This window comes from Dendrobium catenatum, unplaced genomic scaffold, assembly GCF_001605985.2.
Source record: "Dendrobium catenatum unplaced genomic scaffold, ASM160598v2 fragScaff_scaffold_1644, whole genome shotgun sequence".
NCBI lineage: Eukaryota > Viridiplantae > Streptophyta > Magnoliopsida > Asparagales > Orchidaceae > Dendrobium > Dendrobium catenatum.
Window position 1 is genome coordinate 117,606 of NW_021320106.1, and position 24,325 is coordinate 141,930.

Below are 24,325 nucleotides of genomic sequence, written 5' to 3' on the forward strand. Positions count from 1 at the left end.
TGTTGTTGGAACTAAGTGGGTATTCAAAAATAAAATGAATGACTCAGGAGTAGTCATTAGAAATAAGGCTAGATTAGTTGCTAAGGGGTATAATCACATTCAAGGGATTGATTTGAAGAAAATTTTGCCCCTGTAGCTAGACTTGAATCAATTAGAATTTTGCTAGCCTTTGCCTGTTTTAAAGGATTCAAATTATATCAAATGGATGTAAAAAGTGCCTTCTTAAATGGGGTAATTGAAGAAGATGTTTTTGTAGAACAACCACTAGCTTTTGAAAATTCAAAATACCCAAATCACATTTTCAAATTGAAAAAGGCATTATATGGATTAAGATAGACACCTAGGACTTGGTTTGAGAGGTTGAGCACCTTCCTACTTGAAAGATTTTTTTAAAAAGGAAGTATGGATACAACTCTCTTTTTGAAAAAAATTGGAAAGGATATACTCATTGTTCAAATTTATGTGGATGATATCATTTTTGGTTCTTCAAATAAAAATCTTTGTGATGATTTTTCTAAAATAATGAGTAGTCAATTTGAAATGTGTCTAATGGGAGACTTAAATTACTTTCTAGGCCTTAGCATTAAGTAACTTGAGGAAGGTACATATTTTAGCCAATTTAAATATGTTAAGGTCATCCTCAAAAAATATGAAATGGACAGTGCTAAATCTGTTAGTATACCAATGAGTTCCTCAGTTCAGTTGGATAAGGACCTTAAGGGAAAATCTGTTGATCAAAAGAAATTTAGAGGGGTTTTTGGATCTTTACTTTATTTGACTTCTAGCCAACATGATATAATGTTTAGTGTTTGCTTATGTACTAGATTTCAATTAGATCCAAAAAAATCACATTTGATAGCAGTAGAAAGGATTTTAAGATATCTGTTAGGAACTTATAACTTAGGAATTTGGTATCTTAAGTTTAGCTCTTCATTTGAAATTATTGGTTAAGATTCTAACTTTGCAGGCTGTAGAGTGGATAGAAGAAGCATTTCTGGAGTATGACAATTCATTGAAAATTCATTAGTTTCATGGTCTTGTAGAAAACAAAATTCAGTGGCCCTATCTACTGCAGAAGCTAAATACATTGCCTCAGGAAGTTGTGTGGCACAAGTACTTTGGTTAAAATAACAGTTGATTGATTTAGAATTAACTATAGGCACTATACAAATTTATTGTGATAATACTAGTGCTATCTGCATTTCTAAAAATCCTATTCAACATTCAAGAACCAAACACATTGACATAAGGCATCATTTCATAAGTGATCATGTATCCAAGGGAGAAATTAAACTTACCCATATTTCAACTGAAAATTAACTTGTAGACATTTTTACAAAACCTTTAGCCTTTGATACTTTCAGTACATTAAGAACAAGGCTTGGAGTGATTGATTAAATGCTTCGATAAAAATGTTTGCTGCAACATTGATATTTTTTTTGTTTTGTTTTGTTTTGTGTTCATTGTGTTTTTTAATTTGTTTATGTGATATTTTCTTCTTAAAAAGTCTGTGTTTAAGTATTGTCTTGTTTGTTTTTATTTTTGAGTGTGAAAATGTAAATTTGCGGTTATCATCGTCCGGGATGAAATTGTTTTGTACGGGACGATTTATGTAGTATGACAAACTGTGGGATTTTGAGCCATTTTAAGAGGAGTTTTAATGTATTTCGTCAATACGATCGTCCGGGACGAAATATTTTTCAAACGATGGGATGAATGAATAAAGCAATTAAATGGATAAGACAAATTTTTTAATATGAATTTCATCCGTACGAACCTTTGGTTCGTGCAGACAAACACATGTCAGTTTATAGCGGAGGACGATTTTCAATTTCCATTAAAAGGAATTGAATTTTTGATCGTCCAGACGAACACGTGTTTGTCTATATGATCATTTTGGTCAAAAGCCTGTATGAAAGGATGCTTCGTAAGTAGTTGTGTTTACGAAAAGCCATTTCTTTTTTGACTCATTCGTTCGTCCATACGAAATTTTTTCATACGAGACGAATCGAATTTGTACAGGACGAACGAAAATTTCGTCTTTTATGAACAATCGTTTTTCCATAAATTGACGGCAATTTTTTTACTAAAAAGTCAAGTTCACACGTCTCTTTCAAAACTTTCTTCTAAGTTCTTTCAATGGCAAGTTCTAGCAAGTTTCAAAAGTCTTTGACTAAGGGTCCACCAAGAAACTTGTCTGAAAATTTCCTTTCTAAAGCCAATGAAGAATCCTATGCTAGGTTTGTCTTCGCGAAAAATACCCCATCTAGAGTACTCCTACAGGAATAATTAACTTTTAAGGTAATGCACTTGTTTGCCTCTACTCATTTTTGTTTAATTCTCACTTTAGTACACTTCTACAATAGAGAAACCTTTCACTATTTTTTGGCAAACATGTCGTTCAACTCTGACCATTCCGTCATCAGTTCCTTTATTTTAAAAAAGAAAACTGAAATCACCAAGGCTGACCTTGGTATCTTCCTAAGCTTAAGTACTGAAGGATTAAGAGTACACACCTTAACCACCATAAATTTTAATTGGACTGAAGTTAATCGAGTGATTAGAGGAGTAAACGTTAAAGATCATTTGCCTAAAGTAGCAACTTTAGTTCAGGATGCCCGTATTATCCAACACGTACTTAGAACTTCCATTATACCTAAAGCTGATGATAGAGTCAACATCACTCCTCTTCTTTCTATGGTTACCTACTTGATAATGATAAGACAACCTATAGATGAGGCCCAACTCCTAATTGACTACATTTATTGTCTCTCTGAAATTGGTCATGTTGATCATAAAAGAAAGAAGAACATAGCCTTAGGACATCTGATTGACTATATTTTGGAAAAGAAGTATGATCTGATTCATCTAGTATAAGATTTTAAAGAACCACTCTACTACAACGATGCATTCTTTAGAGCTATATTCAATAAAGAAGAGCCTAAAAAAACTCATGTTGTTCTGAGTGAAACAGAAGAATAAGCTGAACCTTTACATGCTGCTGAACCAAATTATCAGGATTTGGTTCAAAGATTAGATAATTTAGAGGCTCATTTTGATCAAAGATTTGATCAAATTGAAACTCATTTGCAGCAGCAGGATATTCAGTACAATCAAGATATGCAATTTATGCGTGATTAGATAAATGACATAAATTTCAACATGCTTATGATAAGTAGTTACTTCAACTTCTTTGGTGCAGCACCACCTACTCCTCCTCCAGATCATGGTCCATCTGAATGATTGTTGTTTATGTTATGTGTTTATGTGGTTTATGTGTTTGTTATTTTCTTTTAGATTATTGTATTTCATTTATCTTTAGATGTGTTTTTATTGATATCTTAAACTAAATTGTAATATCTTCATTCGATATCAATATATTTGTTACTTAATTTTTTTTAGAAATGTGTGTTAGACTTTATGACATTCATTTATTTTTTAATCTTAATAGTGCTTTAACCTAAATTGTAAATTAAAATTAATTTCATTAGAAAATCTAATTATTCTAAATTTAAGTGATGCTTATAACTTGATATTATAAAAATTTTCAATTTCATGTCTCTTATTTAGACTACATTATCTTTAATATTATTATTACAATTTAGATGTTTTCTTATTTTGTATTTCTCTTTTCAAATAGTATTTATGCATTTAGAAAAATTTGAAATTTTAGATTATTGATTTTGGAAAGAATTCAATTATTCTTAAAAATTGTACAAATGTTCAAAAATCAAAAGGAATGTGTAAAAGTTTGCAATGAGAAAATGAGGCACAAAAGAAGCCCAAAGTAAAAAGACGCACAAAAATGTGCCATAAAATTGAAAAAGATGCGCAAAGCTCCACATGTGGTTGTTACTTCTTTCCAAACTCTTTTAATCTCTTAAATCAAATTGATCTTATGTTCATTTATAACTGACATTGAAATTTTAAATATAAAATTTTGTATTCATCCTTAGTGCAATGATTTTCTTTATCTTAATGTCTAAATTGACTCTTGCCTTTGATAAATTCTTTTTATTATCTATGTCATATAACTTCTTAAATTATATGAAATTTTATGATTTCTCTAATGTTTTAATTTTATTTGCATACCTTATTTCATTCACTTTCAAGATTAAATTATCAAATGAATTTCATACTTCTGCTTACATTTCAAGACTTCTTTTCTTCTTCACTTTTTATTGTTGTAAAAAAGGGAGAGAAATTGTTAGTTTGTTTTGTTTGTTTTTTTTTTGTTTTTTGAGTCCTTTTATGTTTGTTGTTATTGTAGTTGTATGTTTTGTATTTTTTTTTGTTTGTATAAAATTTTTTAAAAATAAAAATTTTGGATTTATGCCTCCTTATTTTTCATGTATTCATCAATTCAGGGAGAGTTTAGGAGATTCTTAGAATTTAAAATCCTACAAACAATAATTATTTTGCCATCATCAAAAAGGGGGAGATTATTAAGAGAGTTGCAATTTGCATATTTTACATTCTTGTAACTTGTATTATTTTGATGATTACAAATATTATTGTTTTATGTATAGATATCTCCTAATACATTTTGGAAGATTTATTTTTGCTCTAGTGTGTACTAACATTTTAGAAAAATCAACTCCAAACTATGAAGACTTCAAATCAAATTCAGCATCCAATCATTTGTAAATTAAAAAGCTTTAAAAATGTTCTTGAATTGAGAGGGAGTGATTGTAATTGAGTGAATATTCACAACACACACATATGGGGGAATAACTTTTGTGAACTGATCGTACGGGATGAACATAGTTCGTACGGGACGATCATGTCAATTGACCCTTAGAAGAGCAATGGATCGAACAGGCAGTGAGAAAATTTTTCTAAGTCCTAATCATCGAGGACGAATTTAATATTCATCCTGGGATGAATGCCTCTGGATTCTCACATTGCACTGTTCGTCCAGACGAAATTTACCATTCATCTCTGGAAGAAACTCTCTGTTTAAAATCGTACAGGATGAAATTAAACCTTCATCTCTGGACGAAACTCTCTATATAAAATTGTCCAGGATGAAACTTGTTCGTCCCAGGATGAACCAAACTGACTTGCCACAGTTGGTTACGTCCTGCAGGGATTTGGAAACTGACCTATGGAATAATCGTTTCGTACCGAACGAACCTAGTTTGTACGGGATGATGATCGTGTACGAACATAGTTCGTACCAATATACTTTATGATCATTTCCGACACTTTAAGTAAAATCATCAGGGATGATCCACGATCGTACGAGACGATCCACTGCGTATATAATTGAAAATTTGTAGTTTTTAGACAGTTTTTCTTGTCTTTCCTATATATATGCCAAATTAGACTGCCACCAAATCATTTTTGGTCATTGATCTTCATGCTTATTGAAAGAAGACTCAAGGAGAGAGTGAGAGAGAATTCAAAGAAGAATTTCTTCCACAGGAGCGTGAAGGCTTTGCTTGGTGTTCAAAGGTAAGATTTCTTACTTGTGATTTGAGATTACTTCACTCTTTTCTTTCTTCCTTCTAGATTTCTTGTAAAGAGATCAGTCAAGGAGATCGGGTTCTCTGCCCACACTAGGAGAGTGTGAAAGGACGAAGTGGTCTCTGCCCACACTAGGAGAGTGTGAAAGGACAAAGGGTTCTCTGCCCACACTAGGAGAGTGTGAAAGGACGTATGGTTCTCTGCCAACACTGGGGATAGTGTAAACGGATGACAGTTCTTTGTTGCACCGGGTAGTGGTGGAAAGAGTGTTTGTAAAGGCTTCTCCGCCTTCCTGTGGGTGTAAAAGGAGAGACACTATTGGTATTAGTGCAATATTCAGAGGGTACCTTTGGGGAGTGGATGTAGGTCTGATTTTAACATTACCACTATAAATCATATGTCGTTTATTTTTTACTCTTTTTTTTTTTTAATTTTTCGTATTTTACTGTTTAAAAAGTTGTGGTTGAAAAACTTTTTTTATAAAAATTCACTAAAGTTATTTTCGGTTCAACTCATCCAAAAAAGGGATAATTTTTAACTACCAATTCACCTCTTGATAGCCGTGGGACATTAACTTAGGTTTAACAACCTATTCACTAGACTCAACAAAACTATATAAAACTCAAGAAAAATATAAAATATAAATATTTAAATTACAGGAAACCTTAATCTAATTTATCTTGAAATCTTTGGCAGTTTGTAGTATGATGATTCTGAAACATTAGTACACATAAATAATATAAGCATAATTTTTCAAATATGTGTTAGGTGGAATAGTCATCAACACAATAATATTTTGATATCATAAAAAACTCACATGATATAAAAGTATAATTTTGAAAACTAAGTTACAATAGGTCTTTCAATCCTAATGCCATCAACAAGTCTTGTGAGTTTAGTGTAACTTTTATATACTAAAATCTACATGTGATAGTCAAGTGATTGCAAAAAAGTAGACATTTGAGTTTTCCAAAAGTTAAAAGAAATATTATCAAATAGTGATGTTTTAATGATAGAATATCCTTCAGGAGTATTTCAATTTCTAAAAGTAGTCATAATCATTTCTCAAAAATTAGTGTAAGCTTTAATTTTTGAAATAGGCTCTAATACCACTTGAAAGTTTATACAGGTTGTAAGACCTAATAGAATTAGCCCAAGGCTAACCTAGAGGGGGGGGGGGGGGGGGAGGGGGGGGGGGGGGGGGTGTGAATTGGTATTTTAAAAAACATCTCTTAACTTTTAGAAAACTGTTATAAGAAATTTTACTCAATGATCTAAAACTATACAGTTGTTTAAAGAATTAGAATTTCATAAAATATTTTTCAACCACAATAATAATAAAGTACGAAAAATAAAAAGTAATAAAATGTAAAAGAACAAAAAACACTAAATATTTTAATGATTTGGTTCAACTAGACCTATGTCCACTCCCTGTAGACTACTTCTCCAAGTGTTGCACTAAACACAAGGGACTCTCATTTTGCTCCCACAATAAGGCAGAGAAGCACTTATAAAATCTCTCTTCCACCAACCCAGTGCAGAAGAGTATTGACATCCTTTTTTACCCTCCTGATGTGTTAGAGTACCAACTTCCTTTGTAACCCTCCTAGTGATGGTAGAGTAACAACATCTTTTCTCACCCTCCTAGTGGTAGTAGAGTACCAACCTCCTTTCTAATTCTCCTTTTGATGGTAGAGTACTAATATCCTTTCTCCCCCTCCTGGTGATGGCAGAGTACCATGAACTTCTTTGGAAATATTGTTTCAAGAGCCTTCAAGGAAGTAGGGCAGAATTTTAAAGAACAAACAAGAGATCCTTACCTTTGGGCAACCTTATGAATCCCCTCATAATTTTCTCTTACAAATTCACTTACTCTTTACTCCCAAGAACCCTCTCTCAAACACTCTCCTTGTCCACTCTTAAGAGAAATTCGAAGTAAGATCTTTAAGTGTCAGTTATCAGTTGTCTGTATGAATAGTTAAATTTTGTCCGGATAATGTGGTATGAAGCTAATCTCGTACAATGTCAGTTGTCTGTATGGTAATGAGATCGTCTGTACGAATAGTTAAAATTTGTCTGGATGATCTGGTATGAAGCTAATATCGTACACTATCAGTCGTCTGTATAAACTGACATCATACGGTACGAAAAGGGTTAAAAAATTGTATTCCAATTTAAACTCTCCCCCTGTGTGTGTGCACAGTTACCCAATTACAATCACTCTCTCAGTCTCAAAAAATAAAAAAATAAATTACTGACTTCATTAAATGAAATTCTATTCTTCTCTACCTTGAAATCTTCAGAAGTCTAGAGTATGATATTTCTAAAATATTAGTACACATAAAAAAAAAGAAATAAATAAATATATATATACATATATATATAGTAATCATAACAATAATATTTTGTTATCTTAAAAAAATCACATTACATAAAACTCAATCTTGAATTCTAAGTTGCAATAAAGAAATAATACTACACCCTCTCTCTTATCTGATTGCGAGTTGGATCTTCGTACAAATGTAAGACATTAAACTTTATATTTCTCTACTTCCGTGAGTATTCGAGGACGCAACAATACTAAAGTCCATCTCATATCTAATCTTTGGGGTGGCATAAATATCAACAAGTTTTTTCTGTTTTTCAAATTATTTCCATCAATAAATTTATTATTCATTATTTCAATTAATATATAAGAAATATCTAATTAATCAAAAGTTATACTAAAATTGCTATAGTTTTTTATCATTTTGGAGACCTATAAACTTATAAATCATAAAATTAAATCTTCAGAAATAGAAAACTCATCTTAAAAGGAGGCTCTCTTGTTGAAGTCTGATATTTAAAATTTTTTCGTTGCCATTCCCTCTCGCAGAAGGGTGCTGTTTTGAACAAGTGCAAGTTTGCTGGAGCCCGAACCTATTGTCCCCGTGAACCAAAATTATATCCCAATTCAAGTCGTGATTAACGGCATTTCATAAAAATAAATGCAGACAAAGTCGGGCTATGGGCAAAATATTCTACGAATACATCAAGTTATATTCATCAAATCTTTTGACATTTTTTTTTTATATTCGTTTGATTATACTTCCTTCACTTAACTAGTATAGAGTTAAATCCTTTTTTAATTTTTGCAAAGCATAAATCTTTGAGCGATTATCAGTCTCATGGTCGATTCATAATTTAAAGCCCATAATTGCAGCTCGTGACAAAAACCGTACTGATCCACCATTTATTCCGAATGAATGAATTTGTCCGTAACATTCCCCCCAAAAAATAGTTGTCCAAAACCGTCAGTTAAGGTGTCGCTATCGCTATACCATCCGAGCACATCGCCACGTCGCCACGTCAATTTTATGCCACCATGTCCGGCTTCAGTACTTCCAAGTTTTTTTAATAGAAACGACAAAAACACTGGCGAAGCCATCCCTGTGGCGTGCCATTACTCTCTCGAAATGACCTGGATAATATTAGTATTAGTAAATCACTTTAGATGAATGTGTATTAATGTGAATTGTTTAATATGTTAATAGTTCGAGCCAAAAAAAGTTTTCAATATAGCTAAAATAAATAGCGTGTAATATAAAAAAATAAGGGAAAGTAATTAACGAATACACTAAAGTCATTGTTGAGATTTGTTGCGTCTAGAATATTCATGGTGTTAGATAAATATAAAGTTTAACATCTTGATTTTGTATGATTGTAGCATTCATAAGAGACAGATTGTTACGTGGAAAATTCTCGAAAGGGCAAAAACCACACAACATGGCCTATGTTTGAATGAATCCACAAGTGTTTGCAGTTCATTACAAATTAGACCCTTCCTTAGGGGCAATGCCTTGGCTTTATATAGCCAATATAAGTATATAGAGTGAATTACATGACAAGGTTTTCAAGAATCAATGTTGATATGATCATTTGCCAGATCATAATCGACGAGCAGTGTAGGTCGGAAGGACTATAGTCGAGCTACAGAGTTTGGAAAGACCATAGTAAAGTGGTGGTGGTTGGAAGAACTGTAGTTATCGATCGATGAAGGCTAGAAAAATTGTAGTCGGGTGACAATGATCTAAACGACCGTAGTCGATGGAAAACAAAGGTTGACTAGATCATAGTCAGGTGACGATGGTTGAAAAGATTGAAGTCGACGGATGATGAAGGTCAAAAAGACCGTAGTTGGGAGACTTTGGTCGAAAGGACTATAGTCGGCAAAGAAGGAGGACAAAAAGACTATTATCTACTAGCAGTAGTGGAAAAGACTGTAGTCAGGAGACAATGGCCGGGGAGACTATAATCGGTAGGCGACGGACATCAGAAAGTTCATTATATGACAAAGGTGTTCAGAAGGACTGTAGTAGGCAAACAATGGAGGTCAGAGAGATTGTTGTCGGGTTATGGTGGTTGCAAGGACTGTAATCAAGTGATAGTGATAGATGCGACCATATTCTGGAGATATTGGTTGAAGATAACATAGTCGACAAGTGATAGAAGTTGTAAAGACCATCGTTAATGATGTTGGTCGGAAGGATTGTATTTGACTTATGGTTATTGGAAGGATCGTAGTCGGGCAACAGTTGATGGCCGGGAAGAAGTCTGTAGATGTCTAAAGGCTAAAAAGAAGTCTGGAAACACTCAGTGGCTTGGTGTACGTAAATCAGACATTAATTGGTGGCCGGGCGAAAGTCTGGCCACTGCTACCGATCGGGCGAAAGTTCGACGATAATCGTTGGCTGAGCTGAATTCTAGCGACAGTTAGTGGCCATAAAGTTGTCGAGGAGGAGTATTTTTGCAAGAGAATTCTTATTTATCTTCCTTTTCTGTCTTTTTTCTCTTTTTTGCTTCCTCCTCCTTGCTTGGTCGAGCTTCATATGAATAAACTTGGCTATTTATAATATTTTAAAAATTGCATGGATAATAAATAGGGAGATGATCAAGCCCCACTTAGGAGTGTTTCCAATGTATGACAGATATCTACTCACTTGATAATGGACTATTTATCGAGTAATTGAGTGACTTAATGATGATAAAATTTAAAAATCTTTAGTTCGTTGGATTTTTCTCGTCGATCCGCTCTATTCGACTGTAAGAATGACACATTTAGTGATCATTTTGTAATATAATTTTTCATTTGAACCTCCTAAATATGCTTTGGTCCTCGATTTGGACCCAGTTTGGCTTAGATTGAATTAAATTTTGTGTTGTTGGGTTAGTCCCTCTAAGACATTTAGTTCAACTATAAGTTTGTAGAAATCAGAGATTGAATGGTCCAAGAATTAATTCAGAAGTTTCTAACTCAAAATTTCCTCAAGATTCATGCCTAATCAAGAAAATTTTTTAATGATATATCAGTTGCCTCCTATTTAATTTCGCATGTTGAAGCTTATAGAGTTCAAAATTTTATGTAAGAGCTCTTCGAATTGTTCAAATGCAAAATTATAAATTTTAGGTAATTATGAGGTGTGACCACTCTTTGTTTGACCACTCCAGAACTTTGGAATTTACTTGAAACCTACTGTAAAAGTTTCAATTAGCTCTAAAGTTACCAAAATTTAGTCTGGAATGTTGAAAATTGTTCTCGAGGACCCTAAAATGTCTAAATTTGAGTGTCTGGGCAAAAAATTGGTATCCATTTTTTTTTATATTGAGGTGGGTTATTTTATTAAATCCAAAAATTGAAAAATTTTGAATATTTTTAAAATTTTTAGAATTTTATTTTCAAAATATTATTTTTTTTTTCATAATATTCTTCCTCTCCTAGAATATTCTTATTCTCCAGAACATTCTTATTCTCCCAAAATATTCTTCTTCTCTAAGAATATTCTTGTTCTTATTCTTTCATAATATTATTATTCTCCCAAAATATTCTTAACCTTTTAAAATAATCTTTTAGAATATTCTTATTCTCTTAGAATAATCTTATTTTTCCAAAATATTATTTTTCTTCCCTATCACTTATAAATACCTCCCCCCCCCCCTTGAGGTAGGAACAATCATTACGTCCTCTAACCGAACGTAGAGCTACGTTTGGCCGCCAATAACATGTCGCCACATGCTCTTGCTCTTTACCGCTCGGCCCGACGACTTGACCCAGTCCGAAACCCGAGAATGCTATGTTCATGTATTGCTATGTAAAAACTCGGTACAACTCAGTATTTACTCGGTATTGCTCGGTATTGCTAGGTATTGCTTGGCAATATTGAGAAATACTGCTATGTGAAGACCAATACCGAGTAATACAAAGCAATACCGAGTAGTATCGAGGTTTTCTAGAAAAACTCTGTACAACTCGGTACAGCTCGGTATTACTCGGTATTTGCTCGACATTTACTCGGTATTGCTCGGTATTGGTTATTGCCGAGCAAAATCGACAAATACCTAGCAATATCGAGCAATATATAGCTAAAATCGAGAAATATCGAGCAATCTTGGGTCCATTCCGGGTCGGGTTGTCGGGGCGCGCGGTAAATAGTGAGAACGTGTAGCGCGATTCTACTGGCGGCCAAACGTAGAGCTACGTCCTGTGACCGAACCAAATAAAACTTCCTGAGGTAGGGGGGAAATTACACCATTAATTCTTTTCCTCACCTCTAGTCACATTATAGTAATGGCCTTCCATTGACTTGAATAGGTGGCATCCCCTATCAAGTACAAGTGCCCTTCTTTGTGTAGGAGGAACTTTCTCCACCTTTGATCTTCTATTTTTTTTTTTTTTGAAGAAATGCAGAAATTGCATTAAAATAAAAGAGAAGATAACCTAATAAAAACTAGGTAATAGAAGCTAATGATCCATTTTTCAATAAGAAAAAGGCACCTTATTAAAACTAAATTTGTTAATTTAAACTTATTATAAATGAAATGAAATCCACTATCTCCTATTTTGAAACTGTTGAGATGCAGGGGATACCAAAATTTAAGACAACCCAAGGGTTGATTAGTATCCCAGAGTTCTCATCCAGTTAGAAAATAAGAATTAGTAAAGATCCCATAATCATTTAGACAAAGTTTGAAAAAACAAATTAAAAGTAAAAAAAAGGAAATAACAGTTAAAATAAAATTATAATTCAAAAATAAATTCCAAAAGTTTGGTATTAGTTTGCCAAACTTTATGATCATAAGCTCCTTCTTCAAGTATATCTCTGTTATGTTGTTATCCACGGGAGAAACTTTTTGCATTTTTAGTGATTTAAAAGGGAAGAAGAACCTCTCAAACCATTCTTCTCTTTGTGATCAGCTAACTTTCTTCTAGGTAGTTCTTTCATCGGTCCAAGATCTTGTAGTTCTTTAAACAGCTTGTGTTTAGAACTTAAAGAACCAAGCTCCATAGAAGAGACTTTTTATTCTTCAATAAGAAAGTTCTTTTGAACTTTAAACTGATTGATGAATGAGGAGAAATGGTTTTAGAAAAACCATTTTTTGTTTCATCAACATTAATAAACATTTCAGAAATATTTGCTGTCTTAATAGGAGTTGAATCTGAAATCTGTTCCTTCTCAGATTTCTCCTTAACCGCCTCCATCATTTGTGGAATTTGAATTTCCAAATTTCTAACAACCTTCTGATTATCCTCTGAAATAACAGTAGATTCGTTATTTCCTTCAACTAGATCGTCCTCCAGCATAAGGCCAGCTGGATTTGTTGGAGAAGAAATCGGCTTCAGCTCCTTTTCATCCTTCTTTTCAGCCTCCATGAGAGCTGAGTTAGTTGGAGAGAAAGCCATCTCATCAACCTTATTATTTGAATTATGATCAGCACTGGTTTCTCCTAACAAACCATCACCCATATTATCCTCATCAGCAAAAGCTTTAAACAAATTAGATTCAAAAATTAAATCCCGAGAATCCATGCTGATTTTCAATTTCTGGTTAACCGCCACTTCATCTCCTTCCTTGAATCCAGCATTTTATTAAATTTGACCTGCAAATTCCACTGGATCGGACATCATTTTGATCTTGTTCCCATCTGCCAATGTTTGTACAATTTCTTCTGGTTCAACAAGAATAGTTTCTTCACTTCTACAACCCGTTCTAGATTTTTCTACTGCTGAAAAAATTCTAGATTTCAATTGATTTCTCACTGATTTCTTCTTGTTCTTGAATTTAGCTTGCATACAAGGACCATAAAGATTATAATTATGATTTGAGATGGAAGGGATTTCCTCAATATTAGGACAAACTGAATCAATATACCCTATTCTCCCACATTTGAAACAAAGCAAGGAAAGATTTTCGTATTCAAACTTTTGAAAAAATCTACCATGCAACCCTTCAACCCATATTCCAGAAGGGAGTTTAGAGTTCAAATTAACTCGAATGCAGGCTCTATCAAATTCTCTTTTTCCCCGCCTAAACATATTACCATCTAATAGTAATGGAGTCCCAATTCTCAAGACAATTCTAGTGATATTGAACTCATCCCAGCAGTGAAGGGGTAAGTGAGGAAGAAGAACCCAGATCAGAGTTGAAATACCTTCCAATGAATTAGGAGAGAAGTTAGGAGACCATTTTTCTAACCCAACTGCAAATCCACCTACAAACCATGGACCTCCATTAAGGACTTCTTCCATGTATTCATGAGATTGAAATGAACAAAGTAACCAATATAGGCCAAGAATGGTTAAATGGAATCCTCCAAATTTCTTCCATTGCTTTCTTAACTCAATGGCACATTTAGAGAAAGATAAATTTTTCCCAAGAATTTTAACAACCAAAGATTTACTCAAAACTTGAATATTAGATTTTTCCTTATCCATATCCAGTTTAACAATGTTTAACTCTTCAATCTCATTAAGATTTTTATTCCAATTAATTTTAATGTGTTGTTTTTTAGTCCACACATTAGAATTATCAAAATTTGAAGAAATATTTGGATTATTGATATTGACATTAGCCTTGTCAATCTCCTTGTCATTCATCAAAATATCAACAAAACTGCTCCTTGAAGAAGAAGCTTCTTTGTCATTTGCTCTAAAAAAAGAAATCGGTAAAGGAAATTTAGGTAACTTGTAAGAAGCCAAAATTACCTCTTTCCCTTTACTTGAATCCGGCAATGGCTTATGTTTAGCCAACAAGCATCCCTCTTTGATAACAAGAGGAGATTCCAAAACACAAAGATTGTGAGGGGAGAGGCATTTGAATGAGAATCTACCTTTTAAATCCAACATAATTGGACTCACGGTAGATAAAATGGATTTGGTGTTCCAATCATCCATAGATGACCGGCCACCTTCTACTATCTCCAATATTTGCACCCGAAATCATCAAAATATCTTTCCAAATCCTTCCTTGAATTGTGGAGCTTCTCTCTCTTCCCTTTGCACCCCAACCTTTCATCTTCTTCACTTCTAGATTTCTTCTTATGTTAGAGATATTCCATTATCTGAGATATGTGGCATCCCCTATCATTCTTCAGGAACCCTCTTTTGTGTAGAAGGAACTTGAAAGTTCGTTAGGGATGTTAGGCCCCTTATGAATTGGCCCAATGGTAATTAAGGGAGAGGTGAATTGGTATTTTAAATATCTTTAAAACAAAACTCAAACCAAACCAAATTCACCACAAAAGAAAACATAATGAGGAAATTAAATGAGAAAATAATAAAGGAAAGAGCACATCAGATTTATAGTGGTTCAGTCAAACATTGACCTACGTCCTCTCCTCAGAGGCACCCTCTAAGTATTGCACTAAACTAAGTGTCTCTACTTTAGCCCCCACAGCTAGGCAGAGAAGCCCTTACAGAATCACTTTCACCTTCCCAGGTGCGGCGGAGTCGCCGGGTCCTTTGAGACCAAAGAGATCTTCTTCTTCCGTGAACTTCCCTCAAGACAAGCCTTGAATCTAACGGTACTAAGGTACAAGCTTGCCTGATCAACCGTGTGGAATCCCCCTTCACACTCCCCTTCACACTCCCTTAAGTCCCCGCTCACAGAATCTTCTCCCTCTCTCAAACTTCACCCTTTCCTCACTCCCTTTCAAACTCTCTCTTCAAGTTTTCCCGAAAAGAACGAAGCTATAATGACTGCCAAAGAAACTTACAAACATGCCTTGTCAAAAGCTTAAATAGATGATCTCAAAATGAGATCATTAATGCAACTTGCCTACTTTATCATCCATGCCGATATGAATATTGTCTTGGCCGATCAGTACAAAATAAGCTCAATCAGTCGAGACGATTTGGGATGATAAAAATGAAATTGGTTACATCGTCTGGGCTGATACAATATCGTCCTGGCCAATTAGTTAAAATTTGAGTACAATCATCCAGAACATCACCCAGAATAGAGTCTGGCAGATGTTAATCGTCCAGGCCATCATCCCAGATGATCCTGCGATTGGCCCGGCCGAAGTGATCTTATCAATCAGCCTTAATTGCTTTCCATTATTATCAGATTAATTTAGGCATAATTGTGCTGCATCATCCTATCTGATGTATAGATCATCCTGGCCGATGTCCTAAAATAAAGAATACCTAAATTAATCATGGTGGCTGATTCTTTCTGATTTGAGCCTATCATCATGGCCGATACAATGATCGTCCAGGTCAATCAGCTTAATAATGACTGCCTTAATGAGGATAATACCCTAATTAGGGTTTTTATTTTTTAATCGATCGTTTAGGCCGATATAAATATCGTCCCGGATGATGTTACCAAAAACAGTAAACTCTAGGGAACACTCAGAAATTCTTCCAAAGTATGTGTGTTCAAAGTTACATAGCATCAGGAGCCACACAAAATATAATAGACTCAATAAAGGAAAAAGTGACACAAACTGACTCAGACATAGTCTCCCCAATCTTGAGCTGGTTCCAAATTACAGTCTGATCTTGTGGACCTGAAATGTCAGAAGATAAGACAATCATAGAGAAATAAGAGTGTTTGCTATTATCAAAATCATAATCCATGAAAACAGATCCGTAATAATCTTCCCATTTTTTATGATGGCAAATATTATAGGTTGAATTTGCAAAAAAGAAATCATGTTCTCCTAATCTGCCCCTCACTAGAATAAAACTTTTAAAAAAAGGGGAAATCAAAAATTTTTTTGTTTTTAATTTTTGAAAGAGAAAACAAAAGATACAAATACAAAAATACGTTCTCCCTCTTTGATATTATCAAAAAGAGAAGGGGCATGAAAGAAAATCTTAAAAAAAAATGAGAAAGTTACCTCTTCATTTGTTTCAAAAATTTAGTAAGGAATGGATTCACAATGCATAATCCAATAAAGGTAAGAAATTTAGAAATTGTTAATCCAAACTCAGGTTTTTTAAAGGCTCAAAAAACTTTTAATCCAATATCTTAATCAAGGAATAAATTAGAAAAAAAACACTAATTTTTCAAAACTCCTTTCATAAAACATATATAATAGAAGATTAATGCAAAAATTGGTGAATCAAGAATCATGATTTTTAAGATCAAGTATTGAAAATATCAAGGGTTTTCTTAAGCTTTGAGTAAAACAAAAAAAGTAAGCATACTCATTTTGGGCTAATTTTATTCCTCTTGTTAGTTTTTGGTGCACTCTACGCATCATTTCATTTTTGATATACTTTATGTATATTTCTCAATTTGGCATCATTACGCATCTTTTGAATTGGCATCATTGGTCACTTTTTTTATTTGACGTCATTGGCCATTTTTTTAAGTAAATATTGTTGAGTCCAGTAATTAGGTTGTTAAGCCTAAGTAAATGTCCCAAGGCTACCAAGAGGGGGGTGAATTGGTAGTTTTTAAAATTTTAAACCCTCTTAATAATAAAGTTGAACCGAAATAAAATTTTCTTTTAAAGTTAGTAGAAAAATGTTTTTCAACCACAGAGTTGTTTAAACTGAAATTTAAAGTGCGGAAACGTAAAAGCTATAAAGTAAATGACACCAGATTTATAGTGGTTCGGTCTATAACCAGACCTACATCCACTCCTCAGAGGCACCCTCTGAGTATTGCACTAATACCAATAGTGACTCTCCTTTTGCACCCACAGCAAGGCGGAGAAGCCCTTACAACACACTCTTTTCACCACTCCCCGGTGCGGTAGAGAACCGTCCGTCCTTTTACACAAAACCCAGTGTTGGCAGAGAACCGTCGTCCTTTCACACCCTCCAAGTGTAGGCAGAGAACCTTCGTCCTTTCACACTCTCCTAGTGTGGGCAGAGAACCCTTCGTCTGTTCACACTCTCCAAGTGTGGGCAGAGAACCCTTCGGCTGTTCACACTCTCCAAGTGTCGGCAGAGAACCGGATCTCCTTGACAGATCTTCTCACAAGAATCTAGAAGGAAGAAAGAAAAAGAGTGAAGAAATCTAATTTCACAAGTAGAGACTCTTACCTTAGCAATCCAAGTGAAGCCTTCTCGCTCCAGTGGTAGGAATCCTCCCTTGAATGCACTCTCACACTCTCTCCTTAGCTATTCTGTCAAGAGGCATGAAGATCAAATGATAAAAAGATTGGGTGGCAGTCTAATTTGGACTATTTATAGAAAAGACAAGTGAAACCGCCCAAAAACTGCAAATTTTCAATTCTGTACGCAGTGGATCGTCCTGTACGATCCTGGATCGTCCTGGACAATTTTACTTAAATGATCTGAAACGACCCTATTTGAATATGTGTACGAAATGTCTTCGTACAGATGATCGTCCTGTACGAACTAAGTTCGTCCAGTACGAACGGTTATTACAAGGTCGGTTCTAGAAACTGCTGAAAACTGTTCTAAGTCGGTTGATCGTTTGAACGAAAATGTGATCGTCTGGACGAAAATTTTCCAGAGAGCCGATCGTCCTGGACGATTATTTATTTCGTCGGGACGAAAATTTTCCAGACAACCAATCGCCGCGGACGATAATTTGTTTTCGTCTGGACGAAAAATTTTGCAGAGAATTGATCGTCCTGTACGATATTTATTTTCGTCTGGACGAAAATTTTCCAGAGCACTGGTCGCCTCGTACGATGGTAAAATTCGTCTGGACGAAAAGTTTACAGTGAACCCATCGCCTGGGACGATAATAAATTTCGTCCTGGACGAATAGGACTTAGAAAAATTTTTCAAAGCAAGTTCCTATTCGTTCCAAGTGCTCTATAGGAGATAACTGACAGATCGTCCAGTACGATAAATATCGTCCTGTACGATCAGTATAGAATTTCAAGATCTCCTTATTTGTGTGTGTGAGATTTTATTCACTCAATTACAATCACTCCCTTTCAAAATTAATTCAAAGAAAAGACAAACATCAATTAAACAAAATATCTCATGTTGAATTTGAATTGAAGTTTTCGTAGTCTGGAGTCTGATTTTCCTGAAATGTTAGTACACACAAGAGCAAGTGCAAATCTTCTGAAATTGTTAGGAGATAACTATACATTTGAACAATAATGTTTGGAATCATCAAAACTACATAAGTTGCATAAATATAACTCATTCAAATAGCAACTATTCAAACAATAAGAAGGAACGTAGTCGACAGGCGACGGAGGTCGGAAGGATCGTTGTCTAGCGATAGAGGCTAAAAAGATCATAGTAGGTGGGAGATGGAGAATAGAAGGACCTCTGACCGACAGAAGTCCAACATCGGGCAGAAATCTGATGCAGGCAGAAGTCTTGTATCGGGTAGAAGTCTGACGAAAGTTTGGTGACTGGTAAAAGTCTAATGAGGGTAAACGTCTGGCGTCAGGTAGAAGTCTGGCAACGGACAGATGTCCAGTGCCAAATAGAAGTCCGACGACTGGTAAAAGTCCAGAGACGGGTGGAAGTCCGACTTCAGGTCGAAGTCCAACAATGGAAAAAACTCTGGCGACGGGCAGAAATTCGATGTCGGGTACAAGTACAAAAATGGACAAAAATCTGACGATGGGTGAAAGTTTTGTGTCGGGTAGAAGTCCGACAAAAGTGCTGCGTTGGGCAGATATCTGGAGACGGGCAAAAGTTTTTCATCAAGTAGAATTCTAATGAAAGTTCAGCGACGGGTAGAAGTTCAGAGATGATTTGATGTCCGGTGATGGGCGGATGTCCAGCGTTAGGTCAAAATCCAACGACAAGTTGAAGTCCGTCGTTTGGTGGAATTCCGGTGATGGATAAAAGTCTAGTGACTGGTGAAAGTTCGTCGTCGAGTAGAAATATGGCGACGGATGGAAGTTTGACTTTAGGTAAAAATCTAGCGACCGACCAAAGACTGGAGTTAGTTGGTGGCTGGGAGAAAATCCGGCGTCAGTTGGTGGTCAGGAAAAAAATTGACTTTCATCAGTAGATGGGTGAAAGTTTAGTGTCAGTAGATGGCCAGGTTGAAGTCTAGTGGTGATCGAGGAGGAGTCTGGTGGAAATAAGACTCTTCCTTCTCTTCCCTCTCTTCTTGCTTGGGTCCCTTCTTTCCTCCCCCTTGCTTGGGTCCCCTTCTCATGAGAAATAAAGTGTTGATTTATAGTTTTCTGGGAGTGGCATGACCAGTAAATAGGAGGAAAATCAATTGTAAATTGGGAGTTATTTGAATAGACAGCCGATGTTGAATCCCTCTTTCATGGACCGTTTACCAGACATTTGACTGTCTTAATGATATCAGAGTTTGATAATCTTGGGATCATTAGATTAGTTTGTTGAGCTGCTCGATTCGACTATAACCATGTCATGTTTAAAAAATGTTTAGTAATCCAAATTATGGATTGAACCTTCCAAATGTGCTTCAAGTTCTTGATTTGGACTCATTTGAGCTCTGATTGAATCAAATTTGGTGTCGTCGGGTTCGTATTTTTGAGACGTTCAGTTCAACTATAGGTTTGTTGAAATCGGAGTTCAAATAGTCTCCAAATTAACATACCAAAATCTGAAAAAATTTTACAAAGCGGTGAAATGGATCGAAGATCAAAATGAAAACTTTTTCTTTCTTCTTTCCTCTTTCCTCCTTCCCTTCTCCCTTCCATAGTAAGTTGGAGTTGGTGGGTGAGGATACATGAGTGATTGGAGTAAAATGGATTTTAATATGTATAAAAATTTATTTTAGTGCATACCATTGTAACGCCAGCATCGCAGTGTTGTATACTAAATTTAAAATTACTATATAATAGAGCCTTCAATATCGTGGTGGAAACTTTTGGCACTGTTGTGCTTACAAGCCAGTGCTGCCACATACACAAGCTCAACACCACAGCGCTCAGTTCAAACTAAAATTTAGATTTCCCATTTTAAATTTATTTAAAATTTTAGGTTGTTACAATTTACCCACCATAAAAAAATATCATCCTCAATATTTTCTATAAGAATTCATGCATAAAGACAGTATATAATAAATTCATTCAAAAAAAATCCATATCAAAATATAATTAAAGCGGATTGAAGGATTTACATCAACCTAGAAATAGCTTTCTTATATAGTCACGCATTTCATTCAATCACATGTCATTCACTTATGAATGCTATGTCAATCAATCATTCAAAATAAATTTCTTACCAGTCAAACTCTCTGGTTTTAGTCTGTCTTCCTAATACTGCAAGTTATGCACTCATGACATCACTAGAGTAGGTACTGTTGGTGCATTAGGACCCATGATAGCTCTATCATTGGCCCTATTCATAAATCTTTCATTATATTCTCTCAATCCTATAGTCTTTTGTCCTTAAGACTGCCTAGATTGTCCTGCTCCAAAATTAGTTCTTCCTTTCTGAAGATAATATGTATTAAGTGAAAATTATACTTATTTTTTATTGAGTTAAATTCCAATAAAAATATTTTTTTAGTTGATGTTGTGCAAGAATGTCTTAGAAAAAATGATGAAAATTTACAAAGTTAGAATTAACTATGCAACACCCCGAACATCAGTGTCAGTAAGCCTACAATGCCCATTGTCAAAACCATACATTATAGCACCACAGTCTCAAAAAAATTGAATTTAATTTAGAGCCTTGCTAGAATAAATGCCATCGCCACAATGCTATGAGCACCTCTACTCCATAAAAGGAACACTGCAGTGCTCTACACTGTCAAATTCATCAATAATTCAAACTTGAAGTGCCAACCTCTAAAGCACCACAACAATGAAAGATAAGAAAAGCAATATAGTGCCCAATCTTTTGCAATGTCAAAGTAGAGTAGTTATGAAAGAAAGCATAACACCAAATTGATCATGCATCATGCCTGGTTAGTCCAATGCTGCAACTAAGCTAATTTAGTAGTTCCAAGGTGCTAATTCATATTTTAACACCGTGGTGCCACCCTTTCGAGTGACGTGATGCATGAGTCTATTTATATAAAAATAAATAGTTATTATTGCGTTTTTTATGAGTCCATCCTAAAGTCCATAGAGCGATACTAGAGGATAATGAGATAAGTTTAGTGGAGTGGCTAGTCATCCTTATAGTGAGTAAAATAACACTTAAGAGTGGAAAGGAGTGTGGAAAGTGAAGTTGTAAGGAGGGTTCACTTATGGGAGACTCCATTTGCAGGATCTATTTAGGATTCTCCATTATGGGTGATATTTTCTTCATCTTTTCTATTTGTAACCTTTTTTAAGCAAGTAATGAAAAATGTTTTGCTCCAAATTATTTCTATAGCCCTAAACTTCTTATTTTGGGATGATGATATGAATAATCTATGTATATTCTAATATAGACTCTTGTACATAAAGGTTAATCACAATTCTCAATTTCTCTTATGCTTTATTTAATTTATGCAATGACCATGTATAAATTTAAAAACTAGTGTGATACATTACTTTAGTAGAGGAATGTTAAAAAAATTAGGAGAATTGAGATGGAATGCTTTTATACTTAGATATAAGATGAGTAAGATTCTAGATTTTATGGAGATAATATCATTGTAGAAAGATCATAAATCTTTCTTTACACCTTTATAAGGTTGACATAGATCTAAGGGTATTTATGCCTGATCCAGTGCTATTATAAATGATTATGGTTAGGAAAACATAGGTTCATTCACTATCATTAGCTTAAAACATCTTTAATTATATGTATCTTCACTATTTTATGCATTTCTCAGTAGTTATAATATTTGTTCTTTTTTTCATTGCATAGGATAAATTTAATAGCTTATGTGGATAGTACTAGAGTCAACTGTAGCATCATATTTTCTCATAGGATTGACACTCTCTCATACATCTTATTACTTGATCAACACATACGATTGTGTTATTTAAGAGCTTATAAAATATATATTCATAATACCAAGTCAATTCATAAGAAGCAGATAACTTGCCCAAAAACTAATTTTTTGGCGTTGTTATTGGGGAAATAATGTATGCTTTTGTAATTATCTTTATATTATCCAAAAAATGTTGTATATTTAACCCTACTTAATTTATTTTGGTATTTATTATTATTGCTGTCACTAGTGAAACTGTGAACTTATTTTTTTATAATTATTATTTTTAAGTTGTTATATTGGATTTTATTTCCTATTTATTGTTGTTGTATACATAGTAAATCCAATAAAGGACCATTATTATTTGAACTAGTAATAGAAATAACCCATAAAAATTTTTAAAAACTAAATAGATTTTAGTTATAGGAATGGCCAAACTAAATCCAAATCAGAACCATCCTAGACCTCTTAGGGAGTGTGCTGATCCCATAGTTGAAAAAATTCATCAGAGTATCAACTGATCTACAATCCAAGAAAATACTTTTGAGCTAAATCCTACAAGATCCAAATGGTTTAGAAGTCTTAGTTTAGAAAAACTACTTTTGAGGACCCCGACTTATATTTAGCAAGGTTTTTTAGAAATTTATGCAACATTTGTTATAATGGAATCAATAATGATTCTATTTGACATACATCTATTTGAATTATCTCTAAGTACTTTCCATCTTCTAAAATTGTAAAGTTTAGGAGTGATATTACTTCTTTTTCCCAATTTTATGGAGAGTCAATTTATGAGAGCTAGGAAAAATTTAAGGAGATGATTAGAAAGTGCTCTCAACATATTTTGCTAGATTGGTTGGTTATTAAAACTTTTTATAATTTTCTTGTAGAATCCCTTAGGTAAATAATTGATGCAACTTCTAGATGATCTTTAATGTCAAAATATTTTGATGAGGCTTATGTCTTGATAGAGAAAATGAAAACAAATAACTTTTAGTTATGATAGGGTGAATCCTAAGAAAGTAGCTAGTGTTTTATGAGTAGGATGTTTTACCTATTTATATTGCTCAGGTAGCTTATATGTCTAAGTAGTTAGATAATCTTCGAGTTAGTTTAGTATTGGGATCATCTCTCCATTTATAAGAGAATGATTTGAATTTTCTAGCGAGTCTAGTGCTTGTGGGGTTGAGAATGTGATTGTTATGGAAGATAAATAATCCATATTTATATACATACAATCCAGGTTGAAAGAACCATGCTAATTTTAGTTAGAGTAATAATAATGGTGGAAATTAATAAAATGCAAGTCAGCCTAATTCTATAGTACATTGGAATAACCCTCAACAGTCTGTAGTGAACCCTAGAACCTTTTATCCCCAAGCTTTAATGAGAATAATCAATTCAATGGAAGACACCTTTGGAAGATTTAGTGCTTCAGATGGGAAACCAATTATAGAGCCAAAATGCTACACTTAGAAATATAGAAAACAAAATAGGCCATCTTACTATTTTGATTAATAGTAAATCCCATGATGATTATGCTAATCTTCATGATAAGAATTTGGAAGAGCATTACAATACTACTCTGCTAAGAAGTGGAAAAGATTTAGGAGACTCTTATAAAAAAAGATTAAACTCATGAGAAAATTATGGTAGAAAATCCTATAGTGCCTGACTCACCTAAGGAATAACCAAAACCTATTAAAGAAGATAAAAGACTTATTAGCAAAGTTGTAGAGCATCCACCACCACTCTTTTCTTAGAGACTAATTAAACAAATATGGATA

The 24,325-nt window shown here is 34.1% G+C and overlaps 1 non-coding gene across 1 annotated transcript; it reads right to left on the reverse strand.

Annotated features, from left to right (window-relative positions):
• Nucleotides 1-23,277: 23,277 nt before the first annotated feature.
• Nucleotides 23,278-23,384, reverse strand: LOC114581312. The gene has a single exon (XR_003703200.1). It is a non-coding gene; the product is annotated as a small nucleolar RNA R71 (small nucleolar RNA).
• Nucleotides 23,385-24,325: the final 941 nt, after the last annotated feature.